Source organism: Pinus tabuliformis, chromosome 1_2 (assembly GCF_031772625.1).
Source record: "Pinus tabuliformis cultivar Carrire ecotype Pingquan chromosome 1_2, CPIR1, whole genome shotgun sequence".
Taxonomy (NCBI): domain Eukaryota; kingdom Viridiplantae; phylum Streptophyta; class Pinopsida; order Pinales; family Pinaceae; genus Pinus; species Pinus tabuliformis.
Window position 1 is genome coordinate 635,640,026 of NC_142298.1, and position 23,131 is coordinate 635,663,156.

The window sequence follows — 23,131 nt, forward strand, 5'->3', positions numbered from 1 at the left end:
GACTCTGCACGGGACTAGGCCAGGTGGCCAGTCTGTCGATAGCCTCCGGTTAGAGTACTGCAACAGCCAGGCTAGAGACAAAGGGATAGACATAAAGACGATATCCCGTCCTGAGCTCATGGTGATTGCATTCACTGTCACCAACTGACCAGGGCCAAGAACGGACGACTAAAGACCTTTGGTTATGGGGCTTTGGTCGTGAGTTTTGGCCTGGAGAGGGTTCCTATGCTGATCCCACAATAGCTTACTGTTGGAGCTGGGCTTCCTCGAGAGCCCAAACTGATGCGATGGGTCGCAGTCATGGCCCGTCACCCGGACGAGAGGACAGAGGTTGTTCGCTTCAAACCTGAGTATTTCCAATGGTTGGAAAACCAGGTATTTTCCATTCAGGACTTCCCTTACGCTGGGATAGATTTTCGTGGTGACCCAGACATGGTTCTTCCACTGGGAGAGCAGTAGGACGAGTCAGGTAAAATCCTTTTCAACATTTTTTCTATTTTTTTTTTTTTTTTTTTTTTTTCCATCGTCTCAAAATTGATAGTAAAAAAATTTTAAAATGCAGATGTGGGTCCACAGCGACCAGCCGCTCTCCGGCCGTTCGAGAGGAGGCAACCAGTTGCACCCGCGCCAGCTCCACAGGACGAATCAGCAGAGGTTTTGGTCGAGTTGGAGGGTCATCTCGAGCGCTTGACAGGAGATATTCCTGAGACCACTATAGACAACATTCCTCGTCGACTTCAGCGCTATGTGATTGGAGTCCTGGGACCTTTTAGGAGGTTCCTTTGCAAGGTGGCCCGTGCAGTGGTTTCTTATAGAGATAATCACCAGTGATAGGATGATCGCCTATTGTGGGCACATATGACATTTTGTTTTTTGTACTTATCATTTTTGCCGATCATAAGGTGTTTTTCAACCTATGATCGAGGACGATGTATTTTTTGACACACTCCTATATATATATCACTATTACCGGCTTATCTTGTAAATCATGTTATGGAATGGTTTTAAATTTACATGTATGATTATTGCAAATGTCTATTTAACATTCGAGAAGCAATTGCATCTGCTAATGTATTTAAAGATCTCGGAATATGCTGATATTCAATGTAATCAAATTCACGTTCCAAGAGACGCACTCTAAAAAATAATCTTAATAACACTAGATTTCTAATGGCATACACTCTATTAAGCTGTAATACAACGAGTTCAGAATCTAATCTCACTATCAAACTCCGAATCCCAAATGAAATAGATTCAAATAATAACTCAATCACTACACTATACTCGACAATGTTGTTCGTTGTTTGATCGAGGCTTACCCCATGCATAGATACTAACTCGTCAGAGGGTGAATAGATAACCCAAGCTGCGGAAGAGATGTTCCGTGTATTACGACAAGCACCATCAGCGAAACCAATGTATGTTTGGAGAGGCATCGACATCTGCAATATCAAGAGTAAAACCAAGATAAGCAGGAATAATGACGAAAAAAACACTCTCTAAACTAAGCACACTGTTTAAACTAAAACACACCAGCTAGAAAGAAAAACTATCCTAACTAAATCTCCATACCCATTCTTTTAAGCATAATACCTCTTAAAGTAAAGGCCATTTCTGGGTTTACCCAAAGAGTCCCCATCAAAGTCTACCAATTCATAGGTCCCTTTGGCTAGTTTTCGCTTGACAACATAGGGACCATGCCACATAGGAACGAATTTTCCAGCGCCTAATTTATCATTAGCTTGATCATAAACTAAGACTAGATCTCCTTCCGAAAAATTTCGAGGGGTCACATTTCGATCATACTCAGCTTTCATCCGTTTTGCGTGAGTCTCGATCGCCAATGCAGCATCACGTCGATTCTCATCTAATTGAGCCAAGTATAACAAATGCTTCTCCTCTTCGGAAGTGGCTGGAAGTAACTCGATGGCCATTTGCAGTGACGGGATTTCGCATTCAATGGGTAACACGGCTTCCAAACCATAGACTAGTTGGAAAGGAGTGAACCCTGTCGATGTTTTTACTGAAGTTCGGTACGCCCAAAGCGCTGAAAATAGCATGTTGTGCCAATTCGACCGATGAATCCCAATGATTCGTCGGATCATGATAACTAAAACTTTGTTGATGGACTCAACCAGACCATTCGCTTGTGGATAATAAGGGGTTGAACTATCGTGACGTAAACCAAGCTGGCCTGTAATTTCGGTCATCATAACGTTTCGAAAATGATGCCCATGATCAGTGATTATCGCTTGCGGGACACCAAACCTAGCAATTATATGATTGAACACGAAAATTGCAGCTGTCTTGCCGTCTGCCTCGAATGTAGGCATCGCCTCGGCCCACTTAGTAAAATAATCTACCGTAAGGATGATATACGCATGCCCCCCGGCCGAGTGAGGGTTACATGTAATAAAATCGATACCCGATTTGGCAAAAGGACCAACGGCAATTATAGGGTGGAGAGGAGCAGGTGGAGCGCGCATCTTACGATAAAAAATCTGGCAGTTATGGCATTTTCGGACCGCCGTAATACAATCTTTAAATAAAGACGGCCAGAAGTAGCCAGCGCGCAATATCTTTTGGGCTGTGGCAAACCTAGACATATGACCGCCACAGGCTCCAGAGTGACAATCATTTAGAACCCTTTCAGCTTCCTCGTGAGTTAAGCAACGTCGAAAAACAGAGTCCGCCCCACGGCGATAAAGAGTATCTCCAATAATTCTGAATTGTTGGGACTGGAATCGAATTTTCCGATGTTCTGACCTTGAAATTTCTGGCCAAAAGGATTGGGTTTGGAGATAAACGATGATATCCCCATACCACGGATCTAAAGTGCTGATTAGAAACAAGGATTCGTCCGCAATGGGCTCCTCCACCACAGTTTCCGTGTCAGCACGCGGGAAGTCACACATTAACTCCGCAAAAACTAAAGATTTCTTAGACTTAGATTTTTGAAATTCCAAGTCGAACTCTTGCAGGATAACGATCCATTTAGAGTACTTGCCCCCTAGCAATTGCTTGGTCAAAATGTAGATCATAGGGTTGCAATCCGAAATTACTGTAGTTTTACGTAGTAGAATGTAGTGACGGAAACGTTGGACAGCTTGAACGGCTGCCAATGCCAATTTCTCCACATGTGAGTATTTTATCTCAGTTGGATTTAACGTGCGACTAAGGTAATATATCACATGTTCCGTTTCGAATTCATCTTCCTGAACTAAGACCATTCCAATGGTGGAATGAGAGGCGGTGAGATACAAGAAGTAATCCTGGTTGTAATTGGGAGGATGCAACAACGATGCATGGGTCAATGCGTGTTTGAGTGCATCAAAAGATTTCTGAGCTATCTCATCCCAATAAAATTGAGTGTTCTGCTTCAACAACCGGGTAAAACCCTTTGTAACCTCGGCGTAGTTAGGAATGAATCGTTGTAAAAAGTTTGCTTTCCCCTGCAAACTTTGGAGTTGGCGAAGACTCAAAGGAGGAGGCAATTTGTTGATAGCTTCGACCTTTGAGGGATCAACGCGAATGCTGGCTTTCGAAACTACAAATGCCAGCAGTCGACCTGTTTCTATACAGAAGACACATTTGTGTGGGTTCAACCGAATCCGATAATGCCTACACCTCATAAAAATTGCTCGTAAATGGACGAGGTGATCAGCTCGATGTAATGAATGAGCAGGCAAGTCATTGAGATAAGGTTGCACAATGTGCTTGATGTCATGAAACGCATAAGACATCGCCCTTTGAAAAGTTGCTTCGGCATTCTTAAGCCCAAAAGGTAATTTGCAATAAGCAAATGTCCCCCATGGACAAATGAAAGTCGTTTTTGGTTGATTGGCAGGTAGAATATTGATTTGATTGTATCCGGAAAAACCGTCCATAAAGGAAAATATTTCGCTGTCGGCACAATCATCAATGATTTGATCGATATAGGGAGTTGGGTAATTGTCCTTTGGACAGGCTCGATTAATGTCCCTATAGTCGATGCATATTCTTATTGTTCCTTGCTTTTTGTTAACCGAAACAATATTCGATACCCAATCCGTTAATGGGATCGGATAAATGAAACCTTCTTTCAACAGTTTTTCAACTTCTGCTTTAATTGCAGCAGCTTTTCGTGGGTGAATCTGACGCAAACGTTGCCGGACGGGTTTAGCGTCCGGGTAAGTCTTGATCTCATGAACAACAATCGCGGGATCAATTCCTGGCATTTCCTCATAGGACCAGGCAAACACGTCGCGGAATTCTTGAAATAGGGCCTTATATAATTGAATTTCGTCATCTGTACACGAGGCACCTATATGAATGTTCTCAACAATTCCGGGCTTAACCGAAATGTCAATAGGAATAGTTCGAGAGATGTTTCCCAAATTTAACTCTGAATCGGGATGTTTCATTGGATTCTGAGGTTCCTTGACATATTCAGTTGTGAAAATTGATGAGAAATCATTTTCAAAACGATCATCCTCAGGTAAAAACGAAGATCTGTGATGGAGATCTTCCCATGGTAAATCATCTACACATAGGATTTCACGAATTTGCTCATCAGAGTGAACAAATTCAAAAAACGTAGTTAAATCCGAGGTTGATGTAAAAAGTGATTCCTCACAGACCACATTCATTAAGTCATTTTCGGTTGAACACAGGTCAGCAAAAGACTGCACGGCTTCATAGGCAATTTCATATGGACTCAAAGGCATGGCATTGCCAAACGAGTCTATCTCAGATTCAGAAGGGACGATCCAAGGATCATCATAAATAATGGTGTCTGATGTAATCATATGAATGGTTGCAAATGAAGATGATGCGTTGATTGGAGGAAAAGGAAAAGTTCCCAGTAAACCGACGTCTTTAACTAATCCTACTCTAACATCCTTATATGGGATAGTCGTTTTACCAACATGCTGAATACTCTCCGAAGAGGCTGGGTCGGATGAAAAGTAAGCCAGCTAGTCTATTGTTACGATCTTTCCATTGTGTGGAAACTTTATTACGCGAAAGACCGATGAAACGACCGCTGTCATAGCGTAAGACCAACTTCGACCCAAGAGAAGGTTGTAATCTAGAGGGGCATCAACCACCTCCACATCTAGACTAACGGTTTTTCCTTCAACCCTATAGGCAAATCCTGTAGAATGCCAAAAGGATGAAACCCACGGCCATCAAAGGCCTTTAGAATTGTCGGGGATTGATTTAGCGAAGGAGAACCAAGCGATCTCCAACACTGTGTCGACATAATACACGTTGAGGCTCCCTCATCAATTACAGTCCGATGAATAGGCCTGTTTTTGACTATCACTGGAATCTGGAAAGCCATTTGATGAGGCAAACGTGGTGTACTATTTTCTAGATCGAAAATTATTAGGTTCGGGTCCTGAACATCAACAGCTCCTATAGCTGACAAAAGTAATTTGCGTTGTGCTGGGCATGATTGTAGCGCTTCCAAAGCTGACATTGCTGAGGGTGAAACAACTAAATACTCAACAATGTTATATTTCTGAGCCGCTCTCGCAAGTGGATTGAAAGCTGACTTTCGAAGCATACCCTTGGCGGGCGGTTTGATTACCAAGTCTGGATTAGGTTTCTCGATCTGTAGTGGATCGGAACCGGGAGCTGAGGTTGATGGATTAGAATGAGAAGATTCTGCTTCTTTACCATCAACAGGAATCTTACTACCATAATCTTGCGATCGAGTCGCAATCCTAACATGGGACACCATCAGTATGGGTTCTTCATTGGCACTTGAGGATGAACCTATCATCTTACTGTCTTGAGCCGGAAAAGGATCCTTCAAAACAGCAGGAGTTTGGGAACCCTTGACAATTTTCGCAACCTCTGCACGATGAGGGCAGTCTCTTGTAAAATGTTCATCGTCACAAATGAGACAAGGATAACGAGGTTTGCGCTTTTCGTCATTGGATTCCGCCTTTTCAGGTTTCTCCTTTGAACTTTTGTCCGTTTTATTCTTCTTCTTTCCTTTCTTCTTCCCACCAGATTTTGATTTGGCTGTAGATGACTCTACAACATGAATATCGGCGGAAATCTCTGCAGAAGAATCTCCTGTTGGGGAATCAGGCAAGGTTATAATGGGAGAAGAATTCTTGGAAGACTTCTTCTTACTTTTAGTGTTAACCGTGCCAATCATACCATCGGCGACATGAGATCCCGAAGGAGCTGCAGTGATTTGATTTTGCTTGGGAAGATCGGGGATTTTTTCGTGTAACGTACTCGACTGAGTATAGACCAAGTCAAGGTACTGTGCTTGAGCAATGACTTGCTCCTCAGTAACAACTCTGGCTTTAGCGACATCTTCAGTGATCTTTGGCAACAAAGATTTTACAAACCACTCAGCCAAGATCTGATCCGGAATAAATACCTTTACTAAACGTCGTCGACGTCTCCACTCATGAATATGATCTGAAATGTAAGTGGATGTCGATTGTTTTAGCGAAGTTAACAATTCCGTGCCATTGTCATATCAGACTGGCAACTGAAAATGAGTCAAAAACGAGGTAGCTAACTGACTAAAATTATAAAAAGTGCCTCGCGGTAACTCAATGTACCACTTGGCTGCGAGACCAATTAGAGTGCGCTGGAAAAGTCTAAGACGGATTGAATCATCTGTGATGGAGCTAGATGCACACCAGAGGTGGTAAGTTATCACATGGTTCGATGGGTCCTCTCCTGATTTACCTTCGAACTTGGGAATGTCACTGGGCAACTTATTCGGCATTGGCAGCCAAAACGGAAGATAATTAATGGGATCGTTCGTTAGGCGCGACAAGTCAGGTAAGTCCAAAGTTGCGATAAATGGTAAATACCGATTAGGATCCCTAAAACTCTGGGTCATGAGACCAGCCCCAGGAGGAGGATATCCAGGATAACTAGGAATAGGAATCGCGTTGGGGATATTGTATCCTCCCGGAAAACCAGGATTAACCGGACCGTACTGGGGTTGTTGAGGTTGTTGATAAGTGTACCCAGGATATGGTTGATACTGATAGACTGGCTGTTGGACAGCAGGACCGAATTGGTACTGTCCCTGGTACGGTTGATAGGTGAATTGTGGTTGACTTGTGACAACCGTACTTAAACTAGGTTGTCCTACAGGCATCTGAACCGAAGCTTGAATCGTAGATCCGGACGGTGGTAAAGATGTCTGAGGAGTAGATACAGGAACAGTAGAAACCGGAGCTGTCGATACTCCAGAAGTAGGTGGGGTAGATTGAACAGATGTTGCGGCAGTTGTAGCAGCCGTTTGAGGCGGAGTACAAGGTGTACTAGGCCCAGACTGAGAAACTACCGAAGGTACAGAAGTTTGAATGTTAGACTAGACTGGTTGCTGGGGTGAACCAGAAACTAAGGTTTGTCCAGTTTGAGATGACAACTGTACACTTGGCTGCAATACCTGTTGGGTTTGCGATGGATCCCACACTATATTCATTCTGGGGTACTGACCCATAACAGGTTGAGAGTACTGAGGAACATAACCGGATTGAGGGTAGGATTGATAATTGAAAGGTACGTTTCCCGTTCCTTGAACATACATTTGACCTTGGGGTGGCTGGAAACCTTGGTTCGAGTATTGACCTTGGGGTTGATACCCTTGAGGCACATAGTGATACTAGGGTTGACCTTGAGGTATAAATTGATACTGGGGTTGACCTTGGGGTACATATTGAGTCTGGGGTTGACCTTGAGGAACGTACTGTCCCATAGGTATGTACTGTCCTTGAGGTTGCCCCCCAGATGCAAATTGTGTACCTTGAGGTTGCCCCCCAGGCGTTAATTGAGGCTGCCCCCCAGGCGGTAACTGGCCACCTTGAGGTTGAGGATTGGGAATAGAACCTGACATCTTAAGAATATCTTCTACACTCAACGGCTTAGTACCATTGCTTCCAGTTAATAACCCTTGCTCAATGGGTTGAGGAGATGCTCCCGAAAAAGTACCAGAAAGTGACTGATACCCGGAGGGAACAAAAGGACCGTCGTACAAAAAAGATTCGGGCGATTGAGTAAACATGGATGACTGTCCTGCCATATTGACGGGAGTATAAAAACCTCTAGGTGTTGAGTGATAAGGAGCATGAGGTGGTGAAAAACTTAACCCTGAGTTTTCTAAATAATTAGTCAAAGAAAGATACCAAGAACTGCTCCTAGGTGGACTGTAAAAAATTGATTCACGCTCCCTTAGTTCAATAACCGGTTGATTTTCAGGGATAGGGATGCCTACTTCTTCTTCTTCCGGAGCAAGTTCTTCAATAGAAATAAGTCCAGAAGGAAGATCTTGAGTGATTACTCTTTCTACCCTAGGTGAACCAGGACCACTAAAAGTTGGAGAAACAAACCTCGATGTCGGAGTAGCAGCAAATTCACTTTCAGGCTCGGATATTTCAGGTTCCTCACCTATATCACTAGTAGATGAAAAGCTACCAGCAATTTCGGAAACAGACACTGACTGCGGATTATAATCTGCTACTGGCGTTTGAAAATCAGGATGTACTATCAAAGAAGATTCTCCTTCTTCCGGTGACCCAACTCTACTGTCTCTAGGAGTTACAAGGACTTTCAAGCCTTCAAGCTAGCTTGGTACTTCCTCAGGAGGTTGGCCCCGAAGTCTACGGGACTTCCACAGTAACTCAGCCACGTTTATAATCTCAAGAGACTCGCCCCGAAGTCTACGGGACTGTTTTGGTAATTCAGCCACAGTTAAAGACTTTTAACTACTTCACATGCAAACAAAGTAAAATCTTAATGAAAAGCACCTAAAGTCTCTAAAGAACCAAACAAATTTGAATCACATGCCTAAAGAATCTAGGAGATCAAACACACACAAACAATAACTTTTCGGACTGAAAACACTAGTTGGTGATGAAATCCAACATCGCAGAGTTCAATACAGAAATGGCGGTTGGAACAGTTACCCCGACAACCCGCTTAATGAATAGACTGGCACAAGTTCCTCCACTTAACTGTCTTGAGTGAAGTGAACCCCCCAGAAAATCCAAGTGAGTCTAGCCGACGTCTGCTCCAGGTACAGTGGGATCTTCCCACCACTGTCACCTCAGGAAGAGTCCTAAAGAATATGGCCACTAAGGTTACCAACTGAGACAAATACACCTGGGGGAACAGTCTACGATCTGATACGCACGCAAGGGCAGAGTAGCAAGCTCAATCCCCTTGAAGCCTCCTTGACATAATCCAAGGTTTACCAACAAGTGACCCCAGGCTCCTCGACAATGGTTAATCCGAGGTTTACCGTTTTTAATACGTGAATATCTGGCGTCGTTCCCAATGAGGAAGGATTGATTCCCACACTGGTTCGGACACGATCTCGTGCTTCTCCTTTAAGAGGAGCTTTCCCAGAGCATAAATGCAACAATTGGATTTCTTCCCTACCACAAGATACAGCTACTTGTTTGTTTTTACTGTCTTGGAGAGTTAATTACTCTCCTACTCCATGACACTAGCCTAAGCTAAGTTGGTGTATTAAAGCCCTAGAAATAAAAATGTTACTAGGTGGATTTTACTTTAAGCATTAATTTTAGTGGTTTTTGTTTAAGTCCAAAGGTGCGGAGATGAAACTCGTGGTATGAAGACTCGACTCAAAATCACTAAAAATGCACCTAAGATGATCTAAACAATCTTTTTCTCTTCGATGAACTTCTAAACTAAGAAAGAGTTTGAGAATGCAAATACTTTGTAAACACAAATCTTTCTCAATTAAACAAATTAAAAGAAGAACTTTTCCTTTCCAAAGCACTCAAACGAGACAACTAGTTATTTCAGAAAAAATTCCTTTTTCGTTTCAAAGCACTCAATCACTACAAAAAAAAATCTTTTTTTCAAAAGAGATTTTTATATTTTTTGATAAAACGCTCAAAACTAATGAAAATGACTAACTTTGAGATCTATAAACTATGAAAACCTATTTGAAGTCAAAGCCTACTAAAAGTCTTTTTTAAGGATGTTTTACTCAGCTAGATGCAAGCTAAGGACTAATTTATGCAGAATCACAAATCAGTCAAGAACAACCAATTTCGTTTTCTTTTTGAAAATGAAAATCCAAACTCTCAAACACAAGCTTTTCGAAGTTTTGTAAAGAGAAAACTCAAAGCGGATTCCTCAAACAAGGGGAGATTTCATAAATGGTCAGACTCATAAGAAAGCTGATAGACATTAAGGTGATCTGAAGTCCCTACAGCCTCTAAGCTCAGAGCCACTACACAACCAAAATGGAAAACAAACCCAACAAGCAAAACTCCTAGGAATTTCACCTAAAACCCTAACACTAACGAAATCAATCCAAGGAAAGCTTCTGACAAGATATATGCAGGTATGGGCAGTGGATAATAATTTCTAAAGACAAACTAAGCTGATTAACAGAGGAAATTTTAGGGTTTTCAAAATTTTGACAGGGTCCGCAAGCCCACAGTTGGCACAGGTGCGGTCCCGCTCTGTGCTAAAAGCCAAGCTGCGGGTAAGTACGCACTGTGTCAAACGGCTAGGGTGCGGTCCTCTCCCAAAGCTATGAAAAACAAAAAATAACCCTGGATCTACAAACTCTACCCAATTTTACACACAACAAGCCAAAAACAGAAACAAAATAGAGTTTCTCAGGTCAAAGTAAAAACAAGGAAAACAATCAAGTCCCTAACGGAGTCGCCATTTTGTCACACGGAATAAGTCGATCTTGCGGACAAGATAGACCTTCCTAGAATCTAAAGAAGACCTAATGACAAGCAAACCAACCAGACACTATCTTTCTCTAAATATGCTTTGATAAACAATAGGAAACAAGTGTTTTTAGGGCCTACCTTAGGTCCAACGCAAGCTTGTGGATGCCCTCGTTCCTTTGATCCAAATGAGCTCCTTTTCGCGAATCTGCAAACACAAACAAGGCAAACAAATTAAATAGCACCTGAAAAGCCAATTGCATAAAACATATTTAACATGAAAGTCAAGGAGTCCATGAAACAAATAACATGAGATACTTGTTGAGAAAAATGAGTTTGATTGTATTAATTCAAGAGAAGAAGAACTTTACAACCTTTGCCTTGACGCTGTACAAGCTCCTCCCAGGGTCCAGCAAGAAGTCTCCTCTACTTTGACAAGTTTCACTCACTCCCCAATGAAGCCAAAAAGATGTGTGATCTCTCCTCTTAAGCTCAACTAGGAAGTCTTGATTTCACCAGCATTTACCCTAAAAAATGTTCAGCTTCTAACCTCCTCAGCAACCAGCCCAATGCCTGTATTTATAGTGCAATGGAGGGAGGTTACTAGGTCCTCCTTCAAAGGGATAAAGCCCTCCTTCAAAGGGATAGCTCCTCTCATCAAGGGATTAGCTCCTTCTCTTTTGGGATGCATGAACCACCTCAGAGCGAACAATCCACGTCAAAATTCCTTCTAGAAACCTCTAGAATTAACCCAAAGTGAGTTTTTTAAGATAAAACTTGCGCCTTTTGACTTTCACAGGGGTTCGCACCTACACCGTTAGGGATAGAGCGGGTAGGTCCGCAGTTTTTGTACAAAGAAGGTGCGGGACCGCAGGTGACCATGAGAGAAAGTGCAGAACCAGAGTTACATTGATTTTTAATGTCTTTCTCTCATTTCCAAAGCTTGATTTGAAGAACCGAGGTCTGAGACTTGCTTAGGAGGACAGTACAAGTGATGATAGACCCATACTGACTGCAAATAATCATGGTGACGATATTTTTGTGTAACACCTACTCAACCCAATCTGAACCCAAACAATAAGCAAGAACAAGAAGTTTATAGTGGGGAAACATCCTATCCTACTTATGCTATGGAAATCTAAGAAATAAACCATCAATCTAGGAAGGTGTTCCTAGATAATCACCCACCTTCTCCACCTGAAGAGTTTGAAGAAGAGGAGGAAGAGAGTGTTCCTCAAGTCAATGCACCCCCCTATCCTGAAAGGTTGGTCCACACTAACATCCACACCCCAGAAGAGGTTAAACTTCCAGGAGAATTGAAGAATTTGTGTGTCAAGATACCCCTTATCTAGGCCATTAAATATGTTCCCATATAAAAAATCCTTATCAAAGAAAAATGTTTCAAAAGGAATGGGAGAAGAAGAGATACCCCCACCATCAATTTTGTTGGACACCTATCTGATTGGATTCTTGGGAGGGTGATCTCCCTAAAATACCTAGACCCTGATAGCCCAGTAGTGGATGTGGACATTTATGGCATTATGGTCCCTAACACCCTGATTGATCTTGGGGCTGCAACCAATGTGATGAGTAGTGAAACCATATTGAAGCTAAATCTCCAAGTGGATTTGAGAAAGACCACCACAATGTTGCATATTGCAGATAGATCCATAATAGCTCTTGGGGGAATTATTGAGGATGTCATGGTCTCCATTGACTCTTGTGAGTACCCTACTGATTTCCTAGTCCTCCAGACCAAAAACAAGTTCGATGGCTATCCTCTCATCTTAGGAAGACCTTGGTTGGCCGCTACTGATGCCTACATTAGTTGTAGGGTTGGGAATATGACTATCAAGAATGGACATTTATCACAAAAACTTGTGTTGTATCCTCTTGCTCAACCCTCTATTGAACATGATTTACCCATATGGTTAGAGGATTAAGAAGAGGATGAATTGTATCACACAACCCCATACCCATTCTGCACTCTAGATATTGTTATAGGAGGGGGACAACTTGATGAAGATGACCTTATTGACCATATCCTTCATAATCATCCTCCCACTTCCATACCAGTTTATGAATCGCTGAAGGAATTTGAGAGCAGCCCTTGGACTGACTTGTGCTCTGTTGACTCTAGTCTAAGACATGTCAATATTGTAGAGGTTGGTCCATCCAGAACTCTAAAGATAGACCCTTCTCTCTCGGCCAAATAGGAAGAACAATTGTGCAATGTACTGAGGCAACACCTATATGCTTTTTCTTGGGATTATAAGGAAATGAAAGGTGTGCATCCCTCAGTTTGTACTCATCATATTTACATCAAATATGGATGCAAGCCTATGCACCAACCCCAGATAAGGATGAACCCAACTCTTAAGGACATTATGAAAGAAGAATTACAAAATCTATTGGATTCAGGGTTCATATACCCCATTTCAGATAGTGAGTGGGTATCACCTCTTGCTTTAGTTACCAAGAAGAATGGGAAATGGAGAATCTGTGTTGATTACTGGGAACTTAACAAGGCTACAAAGAAGGACCATTTTCCTTTTCCCTTCATTGACAAATTCCTAGATGGCTTTGCAGGAAATAAATTCTTCTCCTTCTTGGATGGATTTAGTGGATAGAACCAAATCCATATAAGCCCCGAAGACCAAGATAAGACCACATTTACATATCCTTGGGGTACCTTTGCCCATAGAATTCTTCCATTTGGTATGTGCAATTACCCTGCTACTTTTCAGAGGGAAGTTCTGATTATTTTTGTTGAACTTGTTCATGACTCTATTCAGATATACATGGATGATTTCACTCCTTATGGATGTGATTTCTAGTCTCTCCAATATGTGCAAAGTATTGAAGAAATGTATTGAAATGAATCTCTCATTGAGTCTTGAGAAATGTGATTTTTTTATGAATGTAGGGAATGTCCTCGGCTATTCCATATCCAAAGAAGGAATACAGGTTGACCCAAACAAGATTTCCATCATCAAAAGGGTCCCTATCCCTCAAAATCAAATAGATGTAAGGAGTTTCCTTGGATTATATGGGTATTATAGAAGGTTCATTAAATATTTTAGCAAACTGGCTTCACCCTTGTTTAGACTGCTGGCTAAATATTCAAAGTTTTGTTGGACAAACAACTATCAAGAATCCTTTGAAATACTAAAAGAAAAGCTGACCATTTCACCCATATTTAGGGGCTCTAGCTGGGCATTACCTTTCATATACACACAGGTGCATCAGACAAAGGTGTAGGGGCTGCCATACGACAAGTGGAAGACAAATTTCCTTATGCTATCTATTTCATCAGTAAGAAACTTTCTAAATCTGAGTTAAATTATACTGTCACTAAAAAGGAACTCTTGGATGTGGTGCAATCTTTGGACAAGTTTAGGCATTATATCATTGTTTATCAAACTTTGGTTCACATTGATCATGCAACCATTAAGTATTTAATGAACAAATCCGATGTCAATGTTAGGATAATTAGATGGTTGATATTATTACAACAATTTGATTTGACTATTGTTGATAAACCAGGGAAAGAGAATGTGGTTGAAATTTTCTTGTCAAGACTAACCCTGCTTGCAGGAAAGGAAGAAATGATAGATGATAGATTTGTAGGTGAACATCTCTTTGCCATCTCAATGCTTTCTCCTTGGTTTGATGATATAGCCAACTTTTTGGTTGCTGGGAGGTTCCCTTCTAACCTATCCTCTAGGGAGAAAAGAAAGATTTTCAGGAAGAGTGCCCCATTCACTTGGATTGGGGGAAACATTTTTAGATTGGGGCCATATTAGATCCTGAGAAGATGTGTGAGGGAAAAAGAAGTATTTGACATCCTCTCAGCATGTCATGATGGACCCTGTGCGGGCCAATTTTTTTGTTTTTTTGTTTGTTAAGTTGTTTGTGATCCTCGAGGCTTGACATGTCGTGACCCAGGGGCATCTGAGCCATCAAAGTCACCCAGGGATTGCACCCAACCTGAGCCACACCAACCCTTAGCTGATCAGATTTTTTAGCATGTCTCCTCCGCCTAGCACAGGACACAACCACCCCTCCTGAGGTTTGATCCTGGGTAACCTTGCTGACGAGGCCCATCCTCAATCGGTTGTGCTAGTGGGACTTGGCCTGTGGGGGCCACTTTACTGCTAAGAGGACAACCTTCAAAGTTTTAAAATCAGGTTATTATTGGCCCACTTTACATCAGGATGCAAGGAGGTACACCACCAGGTGTGATCAGTGTCAAAGAATGGGTAAGCCAACACCCAAGGATGAAATTCCCTTACAACCTCAAGTGACTCTAGAGCCATTTTAAAAGTGTGGCATGGATTTCATTGGACCTATTGATACCCCATCAGGACAAAAAAGGTTTATCATTGTATGCATTGATTACTTGACCAAATGGGTTGAAACAAAAGGAGTAAAGGTAGCAACTGAGTTGAAGGTGGCTGAATTTCTGAGGGAGAACATCTTCTACAAATTTGGTTTTCCAAGGGAAATAATCATTGATCAAGGAGCACAATTTACATCAAGTTTGATTGAAGACCTTATGAAGCAGCACCACAATAAGAAAAGAACATCTACTGACTATCACCCTCAAGAAAATGGGCAGGTGGAAGTCACCAACATAACATTGGAGAACATTCTTACCAAGGTTGTTAGCAGCAGTAGAAAAGATTGGGTAGACATACTTGTGGAAGCCACTTGGGCCTACAACACCACTTGGAAGACCACCATTGAATTCACTCCATTTGAGTTGGTCTATGGGAAGAAGGCCCTTTTGTATATTGAATGCGAGTACAACACCTTGAGGATGACAACTCAGTTAGACTTGAATCTCACTACAACACAACAGGAAATCCTACTCCAACTCAATGGTCTAGATGAATTCAAAATGAAATCTCTCTTACACACTAAAGTAATCTAACTACAAAGGAATATTGTGAATGATAAGCACATTAGGGAAAGGAATTTTCAAGAAGGAGATCGGGCCTTGATGTATGATTCCATATTCAAGGATTTCAAGGGGCGGTTAATGACAAGATGATTGGGTCCCTATCTGGTAGAGAACTGTCATGAGAATGGGTCTGTCCAAATCAGAACAATTGATGAGGAAGGGATTCCCTTACTTGTTAATGGTCATAGGTTGAATTTGTACAAGAAACCTTTATATAAGGAAGAATTTGTTAGTTCGTTCAACAGAGAGTTAAATGTGATTGGGAGGCTCATAGCCCTCATTCCACCAAATTTCTAAAAAAAATAGAAAAAATAAGAGGGCCTAAATGAAAACCTCCATGAGGCATTTGAGGCCAAGTCCTGAGTTGAAAACCTCTTTGAGGCATCATAGGAGCAAAAGAAAAAGAAAAAAAGAAAAAAGAAAAATAAAATATCCCCACGTGAAAACCTCCTTTGAGGCACCTAGGGCAGGCATGCAGGTTGAAAACTTCTATAGAGGAAGCATGCTTGTCTCAAAAAAGAAGAATTAGAGAAAAAATACAAAAGAGAAAGATATAAATAAATATATACAAGGAAGGAGTTCTTACACCATTTCTACTAAAATTTTCTTTTTGCAAGACTCCAAATAGTGACAGAATCATGGTTATAAAGCAAAATCTACAAGTGTATTCCTCCATTCTCCCACTTATACATTTCATTTCCACACTCCCCGCTCACATACCCACCACTTTCCATCATCCAATCAACAAAAGACTCCAAATTTTCCTCCTCGTTGTGATGCTATAGGAGGAACCTGTAATGCTACAGGAGGTCCTGTAATGCTACTGGAGGAGCCTATAAGGCTACAGGAGGATGACCCAATGTGAAAAATAAATCATAAGGCCATATTGTCTCTAGTAAATGCTAAGAGGGGTCCTCCAATGCTAACCCCATCACCCATCCACTCCATCTAGCCAAAACTTTGCTTAAAAAATCCACTCTGTCATGCATCTAAAAAACACAAAAAATCCCCGTTTTCTATTATTCTATCACCTACACCACTTCCTCATGATTCTAATGCCATTCTCATGCCTCTCATCACTTTCCATCAACCTGGCATGCAAAATGAAGACTTTAAGGGAGGATGAGATGACTGCTACAGGAAGGAGACTCCTCTTGTAGCAATATGTATAGTCACAATAAAACTCACTGATTTCTTTTTTCACCCACATAGAACATCATGGAGCCATTTCTACAACAGAGAGGAGGAACATCAACCTTAGGAAGTAGGCCATCTACTCCACCAACAAAATCTTGGACACAGGGAAGGAACCTACACACAAAACACGGTTATTAGTCAAAAGATCATCAAGCAATGAAGGCTTAAACAAAACAAGCCAAGGAAATCAACTCCCTCAATATCATGATGTTATGAGGCCCAATTCTAGCATGCAACCATCTCCAGCAATTCGATCCACAAGTAGGATCAAGTATGACAACCCTCATCTCTTCCCTATGCATAAAATGCTAAAATGTGTTAATGGTTGAGAAATGAGTTTTAATAGGCTGGAGGTGGCCAGTGAACTTGGCCACCCTCGGGTAGTTAACTAAAGTTCATATTAAGTCACCCATGCAACATGGATATGTCAAATCAAATGGGGTGGTGCTTATGAGGGGTGAGGTGATAATCATGAGGAGAGGGGTAATGATTGCAAGGAGTGGGGACAACGGTTCAAAAAAGGAAACTCGTGTATGTGCCATGTCACCAAAGCACTCCGAGCCTTTACCACAAAGGGAATATTATGTACTAGGCTCGACTCCATTTGCACCATCGCTCATTTCAAGAAAGTAGTTAGAGGAAGGTCGAGCTATTGCTATCAGACTGCCTAGGGTGCCACTAAGTTGTTTCAAACTCTGTTTGAAGGTGCTATAGGAGGATCTGAACTACTACAGGAGGGCCTAGAAGGAGCTACATGAGGGAATTTATGGGTGAAAGGGAGCCATAATGACCTGAAATCATCTTCAACCTTCATACACATGCAAAGATATTTTGAAAAGGAGTAGGTGGTTTCCTCCCTCCTTGATTTCCATACAATTACATGAGAAATTTTACTTGAAGTTGGTAACATGTAATATATAATTGAGCAGTAGGTCTTTTGGAAAATTTTGTGTGTAAAGGAAAGATAGGGGCAAAGAAAAATAATTTGTTTTGATATAAATCCTAGCACTCTTCTCTTCACTAATAAGAAGGAGGTTTAACATTGTTTTTACCATTGAGATTGGTCTAAAGAAAATTGAATTCCACACCTAAGTAATACCAAGAAAGGGCCGTAGAATAAATGGAGGGAGGATTTAATAGAAGAGAACCTACAGAAACCAAGAGAATTCACTAACACCTTCCTGTAGTGAACATTTTTAGAAGGCATCAATGGTTGGGTTTCTTTGAGCTGTTAAAAGAGTATGATGATGATATCACTCATGAATTTTCCATGGCATAGCATCCCCAAGGGGAAGATAGTGCCACTACTGTTGTCAGAGGATTGGCCATCTCCTTAATCCCTAAAACCATAAGTAGAGTGAGCACCTTATCCTTAGGGGTTTGATGGAGTAAGGAGGAGAAGGCAGTAAGTCATACAACCAAGAAGAAATTATTCATTCAGAGAGAGAAGCACATAGAAGATAAGAATTTAGTAAGAAGAGAAATCCTACCTTACCCCTGGGATGAGGTGGCTTATCATATCCTAAAATATATATATTATGGAAAGAGATTGAGTGTGGTATATTCATATTATTTTAGGTTACTTCATGAGTTAAGATTCAAAGTAGAATTGCCTCTCCCTCAAAGACTTAGTGTTCCCCATTTCCTCCTACACTCAATCATTGAAATGAGCCACATGGTGAGGAAAGGAAAGCATCAACACATAGGCCACCATGGCCTCATCAAGTTAATTGTGATGGATGCTTTTAGCCACTTAAGGAAACTTGTCCTTTGGACTGATTTTGTGGACATGGACATGTAGGTCTTCAATGAAACCCAAGCCATCACACGCGGAGAAACACCAGTCTCTAGCACTAGAGGTAGGGGACGAAAAATAGAGGAAGAGGAAGCAAACAGAACAGAGGAAGAAGAAGCAACAAGAAAAAAGAAAGAAGAAGAAGCAGGAACATAGGAAGAAGAAGTTAGCTTAAGGTAGAAGAAGAAGAGAAACAGGTAGAAGAAAAAGAAAGCCCTGAGAATACTTCTAAACCCCAAGGAAAAGAGAAGCAAGGACATCAAACAAGTCTTTCTCCAGGGAATACAGAGAAAGAAGTTGTTTCCATATTGAACACTACTGTCAAGCCCAAAACGAGGTAGCCAAGGCAAGGTACCCTATATTTCAAAACAAGGAACAACACATGATCGAGCAGGGGAAACCAAAACCTCCTTTAGAGGTCCCTATCACTATTGAGGAGTCACCTAGTAAAAAGGGAGAAGTGGGGCCTAGTGAAGGAAAAATTGAGGAGATTACCTCTCCTAAGGGAAAAACCAAACCACCTGTGACATATAAGAGAAGGCCCATCACCAGGGCAGTGACCGTCAAGAAGCCCAAGACAAAAACTACCCTTGAGCAAGAAGAAAATTAAGAGCTACAGGAGAAACATGGGTTGCTATAGGAGAAACAGGGGATGCTATAGGAGCAGAAAAATGAGCTACAGGAATGAGCAACCACCTCAAAAGCAGATGAAAAAGACCTTCTAGAGCTTCAAGATCCTGATATATAACCTATATTAGAATCCTACTCCAAGTTTGTTGAAGGAGGTAGGATTATACCCCAGAAGTTCACCAACTCACTCTTATTTGAATTAGAAAAGGAAAGAGGAAGGATTCATAAATGGATGCAGATTTCCAAATCCAAAAATGTAGAAATGTGGGCCTAATGGATGAAAATATCAATGAAATGGTCAAGGAATTAAGAGACCTAAAAGTGAGGGAGTCAACCATGAGGGATCATCTACAGGAAGAAAATACAAGACTGAAAGAACAACTGCAAGAGAAGGAAACAAAACTTACCACTATGGAAAGTCTCTCTATGGAGGCCATACAATGTAGGCAAGCATCCAAATTCTATGCTCTTTTCCTTAAGGAGCAGTGGATGCAATTTCAGATTAAGACACTAGCAAAATATGGGTCTTTACCTTTCTAATATTATAAGCAATTGATTGAGTTTTGAAAAAAGGTAAGTATGGAGGAAAGGGAAAAACTAGCCAAGTTTTATATGCATAATATAATCCTAACAAATCTTATTTTTGGGACCACAATTCAAGATTGGGAGACATGCAACTCATGGAATTAGAATCTTGGTTAACACATGAGGGGATAAGGGCTGAAAAGGTAAGGAAAGTGATGACAAAGGAAGAGAAAGAGCCCTTATACATCATAGAAAAATTGGTAAGTCCTGTAATTGTCATCAACAATCACAACCTCATCTCCTCTGATTCTAATGTAGAAGCTAAGTACACAACAACCCAAGAGCAAGCCATTCTACATTTTGAGGATGCTTTTAGGATGTCAGGAATAGAGAGTCTACAAGCTTGTTAGAGAAAGTGGCATGCCTTACCCCACAATCTACAAATCAGAGAGCATCACTCTCTTGAAAGGGTAAGGAATGACTTGGAAAGAATCCCATTGTCCAAAAGAAGCATGCAAAGACTGAAAATAAAATGGTTAGGACTCAAACTTAGTCCAAGAAGAAAGAAACCAGGTAGAGGAATAAAACATATGGACATAGATAAAGGCAAATGCAAGTTTTTATCCACAGGAGGGCACACCATCTGAGGTGCCTTGGGATGTCAGAAAGGCCACCAGGACCATGAATGAGCTTCATATGGATGACTAAGTTTATTAGAGCATGAGAAACACCTTCAATAGGGGGGTGATGATGGGTCCTATTAATAGGTGTATTTTAGGTTCATTATGCTATCCTCCAGCCCTTAGAATTGTCCTTTTCTCAAATTAATTCACATTCTTAGTCATAATATTCTTAGCAAGAAGAGTAAAAGGTGTTTGTCATAATATGTGGCCTAATGTGATTAAATTATAGGAAAACGAAGCGTTTTTGAGGCATTTACTATGTAGGGGGTTGATGGAGACAATCAAGAGATAATCTAGGGAGGCTTGTCCACCTCCTTAACTCTATAACTCGGCTTGAGATCACAAAATCCTTGCTCACAAGCTCAAATTCATTGAGAATTGAGTAATTCTAAGTGCAAGTGAAGGTCAAGGAGGACCAGATCCACAATTTTTGAGCTATTGGAGGGAACGTTTCCTATTTTCAAGGGAGATTCCATCAACTACCTCTTTGTATAAATAAACTAGCTGAAAGGCTCATTAGGAATCAAATTTTTGATTCATCTAGGAGTAGTTATTGAGCCGAGGGCTTGATCTTGTTATTGTTAACTTTCATGTGATGTATGAGAGTACTATTTTCTCCTAATGAGAAGTTTATTATTGAGCTGCATCTGAGCTAGTTCTAGAGGGATGAAACCCTTGGGTTTGGGCCCAACCCAGAAGCTTTAGTCCCTCTTTTGTATTTCTATCTTGTTCTTGTTTCCAAGCATTTCATGTCTTTATTTTGTTGCAGTAGATGTTAAGCTATAAAAACTTGTGATTGTAGGCTTCCCTATCACCTCTCTTGTGGGAAGAGTGATTGGAAGGATTTACAATCTCAGTCCAAAACAAATTCTTTGCAATTTATTTGAATAAATAGATGTTAGTTATCCTTTTTCATGATTACTTTATGCAACTTAGGAGTTAGTTTAGTGATTAGAGTAGTTCTGTGAAATAGAACAAATGTTAATCAAATTCAACTTATCTTTTCTACGACAATTTATATTACTGTGTTATTGATCATTTGATGCATGCATTTGGCTAGTTGTAGAGTTATGATTGATCTGTAGGGGTGGGCACATATTCTCATCTCCACTTATACTTGTCCATCTTCTCCCTTTGCCCTTCACACTACTCTCAAGCTCAGTTTCCACTATCATTTTGTTTAGGAAATTAAGGACACTATGGGCATCCACCTTTGTGCAAGAAAAACCTCCAAGAGGTCCCAAGCTTGGCTAGGAGGCTTCCCAAACCTTCATTAACTCCCTGCTACCTTCATCCATCTTCTCTTGCCATCAAAATACCATCTCCACTCTCAAAAGGCTCTTGGAACCCCTCCTGTAGAAATATAGGGCCTCCTGTAGGAATATAAGACCTCTTGTAGCAACACGTATAGTAGGCCTGTAGCACCATTTTTGCTCTACCTATTTTTCTCCCCACTCCAAACTTAGATTGGTTAAGATGAATAATGATCCCCAACTTGTGATTTGATGATCTAGAGAAGTTCTTAGACCACTCCAACCTCCTTTTTTCCCCACTGCAAAACAAAGTATAATTAGTGTTTTTATTTCACAAGCATGTTACAAGTTAGATTTTTTTATTTTCAAGAAAATGTAAAATAGATCAATGATACATGCAAGTAGGTTATTGATTTGATGAAATGTACAACATAGAGTAGCTTCATTTCTGCATGTAGACTAGCCTATTTATCATGTAATATTAAGTAGCATCTACAAGTTGAATGAATGACAATTTCACTTTCATAGTTAAAATCAGTTTCATCACGAGTTTTGACTATAGTTAAGCTGGAGGAATGGTGTCTGAACACCTTGATATGATGTCATGACTGAGGGTGGCATGAGAATAACTTAACCTATTGTGCATACAACATTTTCACCTCTAAGTTTGTATGAACCCCGGGTTGATAATTTAAGTTGAGGAGCCCTTGGGAGTTACAACACTATTGATGCAATACCAAGGCTCACCACAAAGTAGGATATACACATTACTTAAACTTGAGGAAGAAAGACTCAAGGCTAAAGATCAATTTTTCATGCATCAGAATCATGTATAGTGCTGGTTTGACAGAAAATACATAGGGGAAAAGAGTTTTGATGTGGGTGACCTAGCACTAAAGTGGGATAAACCCCACAAAGACAAAGGTAAACACATAAAGTTCTAGCCATTGTGGATTGGACCATAGGTTATGAAGAGAAGCTAAGCCTTAACGCTTTCCAGTTGAAATATTTGTACGTGAGGATTGACCCCCTTCCTGTAAATAGCCGATACTTGAAACATTATCTCCGGTTGCAGCTACGAGATGCACTTCTTGTACATATTGTTTTGTGTCTCTTATTTTCTTTGCTTTTCTTTTGTTTGCATTAGTTGTTTGTCTATTATGTAGATATGTCTTTTCATGTCTTATTGTCGGCCGTTTTACATAAATAAGACCCTTGTGTAAAGTGTAGGGCCCAAAAGGCTTTGCAGTGAAATCAAAGAGAAGTGTGACAACCACAACACTTGGCTTTATATTGTTCTCCTTCTTTGTTTGGAAAAAATCCATCGGTTGAGCTAAGTCCAAATGAAAAATACGATTAGTCCAATAGGAGAACCTTGAGGGAACCTATTAGATTCATTC